The sequence below is a fragment of the Rhipicephalus microplus genome, chromosome X, assembly GCF_043290135.1.
Source record: "Rhipicephalus microplus isolate Deutch F79 chromosome X, USDA_Rmic, whole genome shotgun sequence".
In the NCBI taxonomy this organism is placed as follows: domain Eukaryota; kingdom Metazoa; phylum Arthropoda; class Arachnida; order Ixodida; family Ixodidae; genus Rhipicephalus; species Rhipicephalus microplus.
In genome coordinates this window covers 375,331,668-375,345,812 of record NC_134710.1, presented here as the reverse complement: position 1 = coordinate 375,345,812, position 14,145 = coordinate 375,331,668, and the positions used below count along the sequence as shown (strand labels likewise).

The 14,145-nt window shown below is 44.0% G+C and overlaps 1 protein-coding gene across 8 annotated transcripts in view; it reads left to right on the top strand.

Annotated features, from left to right (window-relative positions):
- Psi (P-element somatic inhibitor) overlaps window positions 1-13,058 on the top strand; it is a 124,579-nt gene extending 111,521 nt beyond the window's left edge. For 5 of the 8 annotated variants that reach the window (XM_037413385.2, XM_075880011.1, XM_037413384.2 and 2 more), the window contains one exon: window positions 1,709-2,441. The gene's annotated coding sequence lies outside the window, so the exon portion shown is untranslated. Of the gene's footprint in view, window positions 1-1,708; window positions 2,442-2,868; window positions 2,970-12,920 lie in introns of those variants that run through there. The other 3 variants (XM_037413383.2, XM_037413381.2, XM_075880009.1) reach the window with 2 other exon arrangements.
- Window positions 13,059-14,145: the final 1,087 nt, after the last annotated feature.

Genomic DNA, 14,145 nt, shown 5'->3' with positions numbered 1-14,145 from the left:
CTTTTGTTTCCGCCAGTCCCACATGCACGTTTCGGGAATTCCGAACGACCGCGATGCGGCCCGATTCCCGTCTGTTTCGGCACATGTGACGACTTTTCTTTTAAAAGCGGCATCGTGGTGCACTCGTCGAGTTTCTCGAGTCGGCCCTTCCATGCCGTCGATGCTAGTGAACTACAAGATTATGAACTCCTCAGCGCACGTACGAAGTGCCGCACATGGGAAACACATTGGCAGAAATGGCCGACACGATAGGCAGAAATGGCCGACGCGCCATGCCGAAGCACGTAGGGGGCGGCCATTTTGGAAACGCCGATGGCAATACAGTGAAAGCTCGTTAATTCACGCCTCATTAATTTGAAATTTTGGATAATTCGAAATGGTCGCCGCAGTCCGGTCCGCAGTGCATAGGAGACCATGTGTAAAACTATTCGTTATTTCGAACAGAAATTGCTGCCTCTACGGATAATTCGAAGCGCGCGCCGCCGAGCGTCATCATCGTCAAACACTAGTGGAAGCTTTCACGGTCGAACGATAGGTGGCACGACCAGTTTTTTCGAGCTTCCAGTGGCCTCCGAGCAAAGGGCGAGCAAAGTATGGCCTCCAAAATCCAGAAAGCAATTTTTTTTTACGTAGCCTTCCCGCTATCTCAGCGCCTGGCGCTACTTGTACGCGAGACCCACGGGACGCTGAGGAGCCGGCGGAGTAGTCCTAGCAGTCCTAGGCCGCTCCCGGCAGCGTGACTTTGTTCCTCGAGCATGTTGTTCGTTCATGCCATGCACATGTTGGTGCGCGCATGGGAACAGGTGACCGCGACCACAATGGCAAACTGTTTCCGCCACAGTGTATTCGCAGCTGGAAGTGCGCAGGATAGTTGTGACGTCGACGTGGATGGGGCTGAGGAGCTCATGCCAGTGGCATTGCGTGACACTCTTCGGGGCGTACGTTTTGTTGATTATGTTGAAGTTGACACCAGTGCATCGGTGTGTAGTGCCCTGACTGATGAGGACATTATCGCTCAAGTAGCCGGTGCGCAGCCCGATGCTGAAGAGCCAGAAGGTGAGGAAGACGAAAATGACGAAGCGCCGCATATATATATATATGCAGCTAAACTTCATTTGAATTATTTGTCTGGCTTTCTAAAATTTGTATTCATAAGGTATGTACCAAGGTATGTTATAAGGTATGTAGTAGACTCTCTGTAAACTGAAATGCTAAACGAAACTTTGCCTCTGCAATGCTTGGTTTCCAGCTTGTATTCTACACTCATGTTCACCTCTCAGTAAACGGAACTCCTGTTGAATGGAACATATTTTCCCGGTCCCTTCAGGTTCTGTTTACTGCGAGTGTACTGTATTGGGTGTCCAGAAAAAGAGAACAAAAAAATGCTGGATTGTCATTTTTATCGGCAGTATTTTTAATGCTCTTTCGCATTAACAGCGCCTGAAGCAGTTTTCAGAATGGGTGTCCCCCCTTCATGAGCAGAGCCTAAGATATTGTTGAGATCACTTGGCACGTAGTTGTTATTGCAGTGCATGTTTAGATAGAAGATTGAAGTGCCTTTTGTTAACAAATGAAATATGAAGTGGCGGTGCACTTCAGGTGAGTCTAGTTTGCCCTCTTTTGCTCCAAAAGCATGGTTAAAGGTGTACACCACTCAGGTTATCTTGTGTGTTGTGTTTTTTTTTCTCCCCCCTTGTGTCTCTTGCAGATTTTGAGCTGTCTGCCCTAGAAGTGTGCTACTACTACCCTCTTGCCCTTGGTCCTCTTGATGATCATGATCTTGATGCTTGTGCACACTCCGGGGCGGTATTGCACAATGCAGAGCAGGCCCTTGAAAGTGATAAAATATCATAAAAGAAAACCTTGCTATCAAGAAATTGGCATCCTCCTTTGCTGCTGGATTGCTTTATTCTGCTCTTCACCACACCCTTAGTGCACAGCTCCAATGGCCTCATTTGTTTTTAGTTCTCTCCTTGATTGCGGTGGGTATCCTAAAATTTGGGCGCCGGAGAGCAGGTTGGCTTGTAGGGGGGCAACACAGCGGCAGACACATTCCGACATGCTGCTCTGGAAGGGCAAGTGGCTTCTTTCGACGGTCTCTCTGTGCAGACAAAGTATTATTGTGTAACACTACACGTGCACATTAAATTCACATCTAACCTGTCATAAATATTTTTTCTTAATGCTCACAATTATTCTGATTGTCCAGTAACATTTGTTTTTTTCTTGAGGCAACACAATAGTTAGGCCATCGTCTTGTTCATTACCTATTCGCACAGTTTTATTGTACAGATCATACTCTCTGCGCCATCTCGCATTCAATTGTCATGTAACTAGAATGGCCATTGGGGTTTTTGTTTTTGACCTTTCTTATGCTCCTGTTCTCATTTTTTGTACTCTGTGGAATAAACTTCTATGTGAGAAGTGCTTTTTTCTCTGCAGCAGTGTGTGCATGTGTGTGTGCTGTTTTTTGGGGTATGGGCATGGAAGTGGGAAGGCGGCAACTTACATATGCGGCCGACTTTATATTCTAATGCTGAAACTGCAAAGATAACTCATGTGTGCAGTACAGACCGGTTTTCACCAGACATTTTATATAGGTGCACATCTGTGTGATTTATTGTGGGTAATAAGGCCTCTTTTTTGTAGTGACAGTAATCTGGTAGGTTGGGCTTTTGGTCCATGTTTCTCTGAAACATCTTCTGTCATGGGGGGAGAGGTGGTAGGATTTTGCAAACGAACTTTGGGGGCAATGGGGCAATTTATTTGCGAATGAACTCCGTTGGATGCAAATTCTTCATGGCAGGCACTTTGCTCTTCTCATTCTGATGCGGCTTGCATTCACGTTTTCCCGTCTTTATGTTCTAGGGGGTGCCATTCACTCTTCTCCTTCGCAAGGAACCCTCGCAAAATAGCACAATCAGGTGATACGTCCCCTCCTGGGCCACTGCTCTGCCGTCTGTGATCATATATATATATATATATATATTTTTTTTCTACCTGCGTGCCATTGCTGCTAACGTGACTGCTCTTTGATGCATCTGAATACCTTTTTGAAGTGCTATTTGCGTATTTCTCCATTCAGTGCAGCAAATTCTAAGGTAGTGCACTTAATAATCATGAACAAATTTCGTCGAGAGCTTTTGCGTGAATTCTTGGCCCTGTTCTGAATGAAGTGCAGTGCTTCATATTGTTTTGCCCATCAATGCAGTGCATTAGTTGAGGTACTGTGCTTAAAACTGTTGCAATTTTTGCGTGGGTTCAGTGAAAGTCTTTTCCCTTTTTCTTCGTGAATTGCTTTATTACCTTATCCTAATGATCTGTTGCAATTTTTCGTCTGCTTCCGCCATCTTTCACAGACACAGTTTCTATTGAATACCTTTTCTCAATGGGTGTTTAGTTTTGTGGGTGGCCGTCCTAATGTCAGTATTGTGCAATACGTTTAGCACAAAATTGATATATGCATTCTTTTTTGTTGTTTTTGAAGTTCCCGTTTTTTCAAAAGTAAATTCAAAGGTGGCTGTGAAGTGTTCAAGAGTTAATAATTTAACGGTCAGTATCTTTCTGCTATGCAATTTAAATGCGATGAACAGAATGGATGCTATTTCAGCTGTTGTCTTATTTTAAGTAAATCTTTTAATCATATCAACTTCAGTGCTTATCATTATAGAGCAGGTTATAGTTAGTCATGGTTCAAGTACAGTCAGTGATGTTCCCTACTACGCCGAAGAATTTGCGTTCAGAGGCATGAAAATTCCCTATTTTGGGGATTTCCCCCTGCAAACGTTGATAAAATTCCCAGCACATTTCCCTGCACAACAGTGCCGATTTCTGCCCCCATTCATGCGCACACATACAGTCGACTCCTCTTAAACGGAACTCGAAGGAGATCCATAAAACTGTTCCATTTGTAAGAAGTGTCATTTAAGCAAAAAACAAACCTCACCTTTCCCATGAGGATGAGGAGAAAAAGGAGTGAAGGGTGGTTTGTTTGCAAGCTTGAGTTGTTTTTTTCACAAGGTATGCACCCATGCCTGACAAATTAGCCAGAAATTCTGGACTAGCCTCATGCTCAAAATAGTGCTGCGATTGTTCAACAGCTTCTATTGGTCTGGTGGCACCACTGCACTGGCAATGTTGTCATAACATTCATTGCGGAAGGTTGATCCTCATCTTGCACTTTGGCAATAATTTTTTCGACAGTCTTTTCACGACAGGTTCGAACATTTTAATTGATTCGCAGTCCTTCAGCGCGAAAGGGGTTGACCTCACTGAATACTGCCTCAATATTGGTATCAGCAGGGCTTTCTTTATCAGGTACTGTTTCTTGCACTTGAAAGCCAGCATTATGAAAGAATCTGTGTATTGTTGTTGCCTTCACTTGCTCCCAGGCACAAGCTAAAATATGTATGGCTACCAATATATCTATGCTATAGCATTTCCCGCTGCCTGCTCTAAGCAGCATCGGATGCAGCAATTGTCTGTGGTAATGAACTTCAATGTTCTGAATAACCCCTTGATCCATCGGCTGGATCACTGCCATTGCATTGGCTGGCAAGGACTCCAGGGTGATGGCTTGAAGTCTTTCGACCTGACCGTGGGCTGGGCAATTATCCACGGTGTAGACAACCTTCCTGCCTTCCTTGCCTCGTCAATCTTGCGTCGTCCTTCCATAGCTAGTTTTCGAAAATAGCCAGGCTTGCGTGGTGCATGCGCCAGAACAGATCGCAGCAGATGAAGGCGCACTGTCGCCACTAATTATTGGTCGTCATAGGAGAATTAAACTATTCCTGATATTCCCTGCAATATCGCGAAGATTCCCCTTTGGCTCAATGTGACAGGTGAAAATTCCCCCCCCCCCCCCCCCCAAAAAAAAAAAAGAGGAAAATTCTCTGTACGGGACATCACTGAGTAGTTATGATTGAATGTACGGGACATCACTGAGTAGTTATGATTGTATTGACATTCTCCATACAAGTTCATAGATGTTGAGTCTCGTTGAGCAGCATTGTCAATTGTCCGCTTGGTGTAGGTGTTCTTAAAAAAAACTGTTGTGTATACAGTCGAACCTCTACTTTTAACTGTTTTTATACGGGTTACTTACGAAATATTTATATTGAAATTGTGTACCGCAGAAGTTGAGCATCTCTTCGGGATGGCAGGGAACACTGCAGGTGCACCACTAGGCTTAAGAGGAAGGTGTTAAACAAAAAAACTGGAAGGTGTTAAAAAAAAAAATGTTGCAATAGCAAGCCAGGACAGTTCAGTGGGGAAGAAAATCAGGAACCTCTTCACTCCTTTAAGTAACTGTTTACATTTGCCCCAGCCCTGAGCAAGTGTGGGCTGTTTTCAGGCATGGCTCTTTTGGCCAGTGTCTGTTGTTGTGGGCAGCAAGCGAATAATAAAGGGCCAATAAACAGGTTCCGTGAATTCGTGGAATGAACTGTCGCAGTTGCATTTTCTGCATTACTACAGTGCCGCACAGACCCTCATTTCAAAGAAAAACTCCTGTGCTTGACCAATCCCTGCATACGCGCAGTGACACAGACTGTTAAAGGGAACACCGGAAGGAGTGTCGTTAACTCGGCGCCACCACCGGCCCGCTGCGGCAACTAGTTTCGGGCCAGATCAGTAGCTCGTTTGATGTTTACTACAGTTCCGAACGCGCTTCAGCTTGTCGTGAAGGCCGCCGTCCTCCTGCTTTCAAATTTGTCCGCAGGCTGCATGGCCACGCTCGGATGGAAAGCTTGGGCAAAGCTCAAAAGAAACTAGGATATGTAAAATACTACCTCATTGATATCTTTGGATAACAGAAGCATGACTTCTTTACAGATGTCATTTTGTAGGAGAATTATAATATTTTAACTTTTGGAGCGCGTATTTGCTGTACAATAATGCAGATTTGAGACGCTAATGTGCGTAAGCTCAACAAAGCATTTACAAGTGCCTTTAACTGAAGCCACCCGAAAACTTTCTCAAAGTGGGCGATTCTTCATCTAACGAGAGGCAAACGAAAGACGGCCATCTAGCTCATGTGTCGGGTTATGTTTATCTGATTATAGATCTGAAGAGCGGCTCACTGTACCAGACGACAAACGAGTGCCGCTCATAGCACTCGCTGATCCTGTGCGAAACTAGTTGCCGCCAGCAGACGGTGGCACTGAGCAGACGACACTTGCTCCAGTGTTCCCTTTAACGGTAGACCATGTGCAAGTTGACTTGGCACTGAGCTTGTTGATTGATTCTTTGTACTACAAAACAGTGCCTTTGCCCTACAGTGATGCAGTGTCAGTCACGCAATCCTCATTTTACTTTGCTGCCCTCTGCAGCTTTGTAGAGCCAAAGATTAAAGAAACACATTGTCAAAACAGAAGCCTCGGGGATGACGAGGCATCTCGCTACTTTACCACTAGGGAAAGGGTGCTCCTCACAACTTTCTCCACATGCCATTATATATGACACGTGCTTATGTGAAAGAAGCCCTTCTCTGTCGTTGGCTGCATGCCAATGACGTGTTGCTGACGTGTCATGTTTCCGTGGGAGGCGGGGTCGTGAAGAGCTACACCTTCATCTCTGTGCGGACAAGGGTGGTGAGGCTGCGCAAAAACTTTACCAGCTGAAACCGATGTTCTAACATTTGAAATTTTCTAACTCTAGCTTGCATTTCCAAAATTCTTGATTTAGCATGTTCACATAGCGAAATTGAGCGTATTTCTCTGTTACAATTTTTGGACCCCAAAGTTATTTACTGGCCCTTTAAAGCAGAAGGTGTTAACGGGAATGCAGTTCTTAATTCTGGCTGCCAGTTCCAGTTTGCTACTGGGATCGACTGTATACATTCTCTCTATCAAATGGCCGTGTAAGGCCACTAAAGCGACTAAAGCTTCATCAGTAAGGCGACTAAAGCTTCATCAGACTTCATTGTCTAGTGTCTTTCTAGCACATGTAAAATGTGCTGCGATAATCGCTGCAATATACCTGTCCTAGACGGTACAGATGATGGCATCATTTCCTACTGGCTTGATAGTTGAGTAGTTCAGTAATGCTGTAAGGGAAAACTGTCTTTTGCCTTACTGTCATTTTCGACTTTAGCTGCTTGTTGATACTTGTACTGTAGAATAGGTCATGAATCTGCTAGCTTATGTAGCACAGTATATTTGAAGTAACGGGGACAGGTTTCTAACAAGACTTCTGACAGCTATGTTTAGTATTGTGATGGATTTAAGATGACAGGCACCATGCCGCTTAGGATTGTAGTGTATACTTTATATTCAGCATGCAGTGGCAGCTGCTGCTGTGGTTGTTTGCAGCATCATACGAAAGAGCTATAAACACTAATGTAATAATAGCATAGTGTGCTTATTCCTACATTTTTGGTCACAGGGTTGGATTTATACTATGCATGCTTAATTTTTTTCACTATGCCACTTCATAGCTCCACAACATATCAGGTCACCTGGCATTGGGATGTCTGGTAACTCTATCAAAGAATGACATGAATTTTGTCTGTGTGGCACAAGTATTTGTCAAAGCATCGGGAAGTCCAGAAATACAGGTTTGTGTAGAAATGCATTCAGTGGTCGAAATTTCCAGAGCCTTCCACTGCAGCGTTTCTCATAATCCTATGGTGGTTTTGGGATCTTAAACCCCCACATATCAATCGGCAATGGCTAACGTGGTTGCTTGGGCGAGTTGGTACGACCTTATTGACATAAAAACTGCTCCAATAACGAGTGACAAGAAAAGGAGACAAACTGTGCCGCTGTCTGTCTCCTCCTTTTCTTGTCCCTCGTTATTGGCACTGTTTTCATGTGAATAAAATAAGAAATGCCTTCAGTAATTTGACCTTCAGAGTACTAGAAGTATCAAATTTGTTTGTATGCATATTTAGGCTTCTTCTGTTGTGTCTTGCGTGGTGTCATAAAACTAGCCTGTCTAACAGCTTGTACGTTTTAGTTAGCTCTGTTGATGTGAAGCTCTTGCTTTTTTCTAAAGAACAGAATTTAATCATATTCAATACCATGAATATTGTCTATTGTCTCACTGGTGTTCCTGAAAGGCTACACCATCAAGTTTAAAATGTGAGGAGTGGGCTAGTTGGCATTCTATATGTCAAAGGAAGGGTTGTGGCTGAAAGGAAAAATTCCTTTATTTCTGTGCTTTAGCAGTTGCATCGTGCACATGAAAGACTGCAAATTGTTTGAATGCCCCATGGCTTCACTGCAAGGTAATTTTATACAGCAATTTATTTTGCTGACATTTTCATGTGTGGCTTTTACTCAGATTGACCTAGGATGACCTCGACATGCTTTAGCGAATTCATTTTAACTTATTTCAGTTCAAAATGTAGCATGCAAGGAAAGCCACCGAGCATACAACCAGTGCACGCTGCCGATTTAGCATATCTAGGATTTTGTCTCCAGCCTTACTAAACATATCTGAAAGCTTGGCTGTGCTAGTTGTACAGTAAAAACTTGGTAAGTTGAACTTGCACTGTGCCCCAGGCATAACCCTGGGTCTTTCTTGGCTGGCAACCACAATTATTTTGAACTGGGAGCTTTAATTTTTGTTGCTCCGTGCAGAGGTCTGGCCGTTGTGATCACAATTCGTTGCAGACCCCAATGCAAGTTGCAGAAGAATGAAAGCTTCATTTCTCGCCAGATATTTTGGATGCTGTGCTGCAGCTGTTGGGCAAGCTAGCACTTATGGGGTCGTGACACAAGAAACACTTGCTAATGAAAAGTACTGATTGTTGAATTGATTCCAGTCCAAAGAACACTCTGTAATATCCTGATTACTTTCAATTTTGATTGCATTAACTGTATATAACATGTAAAGCATATTTTGGAGCATAAACAGTATCGTATAGGCTCGCGGCTCGTGTGCATGCAGGTGTTTTTGACGTACCGTTGACTGATGAGATACTTCTGTTGTTGAAAGTGTCGTACATTTAATAATCGTAATGATCTGCCTCAAACATATAGTAGTGCCTAGTTCAAGATGGCTTTCAGTTTTGCCTGTACAGTGTGGTGTAATGTTAGCAAATTTTAGTGCCTGGCCACTAATTTAACGCTTTTACAGTCCCCATAAAGTTTGAATTGGACATTTTAATGCCTTGATAAGGGAAACAATCTGGGCAGGTGGGAAGGGGTTGGTGTATAGCTATCAAGTGGAGTGATGTTTGCTAGAGGAATTTCAATGTGCTCGCCCTCTAAAGTGAGGCTTATGTAGTGGGGGTGGGCAGGACCATTTAGTCTAGATGTTTCTGTTGGCTTAGCGTTCCCAGGAGTATTGTGTAGTACATGCCAATGCTAGCAGAAAAGTGTAACTGTTGCTCACCCCTGTATACAGTTTTGAATAATGGGAGAATGGATAAAGTTGTGCAAAGTGCTGGTCATGTTTACCATCCTTAGGAAGCAAGATGTAGAGAATTGGGCTTAGTTTTTGCAATCAGCACAAAAAGGCAATTGCCCTTTCTAGAACTACAGCAACTTTACAGCATTTTCCCATCAGGTACATCATTTTTATTTGTATGATAGGACTTGTATTACTTGCACTAGTATATAATTTTGAAATGTGTGTGATGACTACTATAGGAAATATTTTTCCAGCATACCTTAAAAGAATTTCTAGTGCACCGGCTATGGGGTTTGAAAGTTGGAGCAGCTATATTGTCACAGGGTCTTTTTTTGTGTGGATGTGCGATGCTTAGTTATCTCTGGTCCGCAGGTCTCTCTCACAGTTATCTCACATTCACAGGTGCAATGTCTGCCGTTTTTAATTCTGGCATAAGGAAATGCTTCATTTTTCATATTCTTCAAGTTGGTACGAGTGTTCCCTGTTGGTCAGCTTCAGCTCTGATCTTTACCGAGCAACGTGTCCTTGAGTAGGTGTTATATCTGCGTTATCATATGTGCATTAGCATGTATGCATGTTGAGGATAGTAGACCAGGTGCGACTTCATTTACAACTATTGAGGATAAGGTTGGAGCCTTTCTTTGCAAGATGTCGTGTCATGCTTACATTGCAAGTGATCTTTGGCAAAACCGCTGCATTGGTGTTTCTGTACAATTTCCAACTTGTCTGAGTGTGCTTTGTAGGTGACAAAGGAGCTTAGCAGCCAAGGAGAGAGCGAGGCAGCCTGTTACATGTTCATTTTAATCTTTTCTGCGTAAAAGCTTAATTAGATCTTGGTGAAAACTTGAAATGGAGATTGCTTCGCTTATCCCTAATGGTTTTAAATTTCGATGCAACATACTAACATTTGTTTTGTGGGCATTGTTCTGTTTTCAAAATAGCTTAATTATCCAAATTACTTTGTGTTGCCTGCGTCTTGCTAGTGGTAACGCTCTTTACCTACACTTCGCTGTTTTGTCGTAATCAAAACGTTTATAGATTTGCAGCTGCTCCTTGTCTGCTCTTCCTTGAGAATGAACCAAGATGGATGGCCCTTGTCACACAGTGGCTTCACATTAACAGCATTGGCGTTTCACACTGCTTACAAAGTTAATGCTGTATTTCATGTTTTGTCTTCGCTCCGATGCAACATAGCTACTTTAATCTAAGTACATGTTGCAATTTCCACACCTTTTTTTTCCTGATGGCAAAGTACTTCTGGCTTTCTGCAGTACATGTAAACTTCTGAGTAAGTACTTCAATTTTGCTATGTACTGTGATCTTAATTCCATATTTAGATGTAGATTGGCATTTTGTCTACGTCCTTTATTGGCAGTTTCAATGCATCAATTACGAGTCATAATCTGTTTTGGGGGATATAGTATTTTGGTGACTATTTGTACCAGCACGAGAGGCAATAATTGCGAATGTGAGGCCTCAGTGTCGTATGGATACTCTATAAACGAATCAAGGGGTGGGGAAGTGTTATTTTATTGTCTTGTATGGCCTCTGTTCGGATCGCCATAAAGCATGAAGTGGGTGATGGGTTACGATGCAGCGAATATTCCTTGCATGGCTTCACCTCGCCACTGTGAGGCATTCTTAAATTATATGCTCTCAAGTGTGCTCTGTAATTGCTCGATAACATCTTCAGATGCAGAGGTTAATGTGGATAGCTTACGTGCTTTGAAAGTGCAGTTTTGTTCCGATGTTATCTTCATAAGTGCAATGTTTTCTTTTTTTGCTTTTACTTAAATGTGCACTTGCCGTAGTAGATAGTGCACAGGTTAAGCTATTCCTTTGGCTTTATGGTCTTCCTTGAACTATATCTAAAATTATTATGTATACCTCTACATGATTTATTAATCATGTCGAGGTATACATGCAACCAGACTGCTAGTGAAACCGTCAACGCACATTTCATAAAAGGTCCGAGTGGTTTTTTTTTTTTTTCGGGGGGGGGGGGGGGGGCTTTTACAATTTTGCCCTTGCTTGTGAGCCGCTGGCTTGCGAGTGCTGCGTATGGTATTTGTGCTCAGCTGGGTTCTTGCGTACCGAATGAGGGGGTGATGGCAGAGGATGCCTGTCCTCGTGTGGTGTTTCCTTTGAATTAGTAGAGAGGTGAATTCGAGGGTGGGAAGTGACGCTTTTTTTTTTTCTTTTGATGAGAGGTCACTTCACCTGTCTTACTTGAACACGCCTTGTGTGCGAGAACAGTGGCTTTAGAATTTATCGCAGCAGAGCGAGTGTCCTTGTATATGCTACCGCAGGTAGCAGAGTTGCGCATAACTACTTGCGCTGCTGTTCGGCGAGCGCCGTCGTGTGGGGAAGTCGCCGCGGCGAAGCCAGCTTGACGAACGCGATGGCGTTTCCGTTTGTTCCATCGTCAACGTGTTTTCGGACAGTGAAATAACTGAACGATTGTTCACGCGAACGTCGCTATGCGAGTGGTCGCCAGAGTAACTGTGCGCGATGGGCTTCTAGTCATGGTCACTGTTACCACCAAAATGCAACTACCTCATAGTCGGTCATGCCTTCTTGAAGTTTGAACAGTTCGTGCCTTTCGGCCAGGCGAGCGAAGGTCGTGAGCATGGGGAAACTAATCGCAGCATTTTTTCGTTGCACGGTCCCGCGAGGTAGCAAGAGAACTTTCGAGCTGTCACATCATAGCGTGCATCAGAAAACAGTAGTGGTGGGATCGGCCTTAGCTGTAACATTCTCTGGGTACGTGAATGGAAAAGTTGACGCACTTGTTGTGACAGTCTACAGATATACATCTTCACTAGAGGTTTTGAACCCTCCCTTCACTGTTGTAACAGTCTACAGATATACATCTTCACTAGAGGCTTTGAACCCTCCCTTCACGGCATCTTCGAATCAACCTAGCATTGCAGTCGCTTAGTTCACACTTAACTCTCTCGCCTAATGGGCATTCGATTCACCCTAATTCTCACCTAGTTCCTTTACGGCATATTCAGTTTAGCGTAAGAGCCTTTCCCCATGCCGTGACGGCCCCCGTGATTTGCCAAATGCTTTAAAATTGTTGCTGTACGATTCGTTCTGTCCGTGGACGTGATTAGGTATGTTCGCTATTAAAGTGTAATCTTGCTCAGCGCGTGCTTACGAGCAAGTCTGCGGCATGTCGCCCTCGCCGGAACATCGCGCCCCTGCGTGCGTGAAAGTGGCTTCACTGCACAACAGTTGACCATAATGGCGGGCCTATGCGCAACACTGCTCCCGTTGAAAGCATTTACAGTAACTCTAGTATTTCAGTTTCCTCTCTGAGAATGGTAGTGTCTTGCCAAACATTTGCATGGTGTATTGCTACCCGACCTTGTTCCAGCTTAGCCTTGATCTTGGCAGTGCCATCGCGAGGTCTTGCCGCAGGCATTCCTTACTGAGCGTCGAATGAGAGCAGTTGCTGCAATGTTTCGTATCGCTTAGTTGCATATATTGAATTGCTGGTATATTGGCGCGCCCAGTCTGGTGTCGATGCACGCTGTGCAGACAGTTTTTTTTTGTAGATGGCGAGACACGGGACTTCATCATCGATGAGTGCTAAACCTTTCGAGCTCGGGCCGCTAGTCGCCGAAGCAGGAACATTGGGAACGTCGGTGCATGTCGCTTTTGGGATGGGTATGTTGTCTTCACTTCTGCCGATCTGTTTATGGCAATTGGGCTTGGCAAATCGACCGAGGAGGTACGTCAGGTATTGTGCTCATGAGAGAGATTGCACGAGTGCTTTTGATTCCTGAAATAAAGAATGCGTCCCTGTCGAGTTCTGGTCATGTCTTTTGAGCGTGCATCGAACATAATGCGATGCGGAAACGTGTCGAGCAGTGATGCACTGAGATTTTCGCGTGGCTGAGTGCATTGTGGAACTTGTCGGCTGTCGAGGAGGAGCCAAGGTGTCAATTTCTGCAGCAGTTCTGGGGTGACGCGTGGGCCTTAGTGGAATGTGGTTAGCCACTTCTGTCATTGGTGGTGATTTTGGTGTGGCAAAGGTGAGTAATAAGATAGACGTTATAACGCACTGTATAGTGTCAGACAATATTCGGGCATGTGCAGACGTTGCTAAAGTGCACCTGCGCGCAGCATAGTTTCCTAATATTTTGTTTTGTAGAAACGAATCTTGGCGATCTGTAACAACCTTCTAACACTCCGGATTACGCGTGGGAATATTGGTAATAGAACAAAAGGTAGCAGAAAGGATGGTATTGGGGCATTCATAAAAGTACAGACTGGCAAAGGGTAAAGCAGGAGTGCATGGAACATTTATGGCTAAAAGAAGTGGCACGGCAAATGACACTCCTTGGTTTAGTGTACTTGTGGACGGGAGAAAATGCGAGAGGAAAACCAGACAATGGTAGTGTGTACATTAAAGGACATTGAGGATTTAGGAGAAGAGTGCGAGATAATTATACTAGGAGGTATGAATGGGCACATAAGTATACCGACCTAATAGAGGCAAAATGAGCATGCATATGTGTGAAAGGCATGATTTGATCATTTGCAACAGTACCAAGACCAGAAGTGTGAAGGGCAAATAACATAGGAGGTAGGAAGGCTTCGGTCGACGATATTGCACTGATGTCACAGGATGTACGATAGGGTCAGGGGGGTGCACATAGACGAATTTGGCTCCAGAATTCGGGGTAGTGATCATAAGTGTATCAAGCTTAGTTACGGAAGATCAGTGAAAGTGGGAAGGAGTCAAGATGAGCACCTACAGGAAAATTTTTCTTCAAA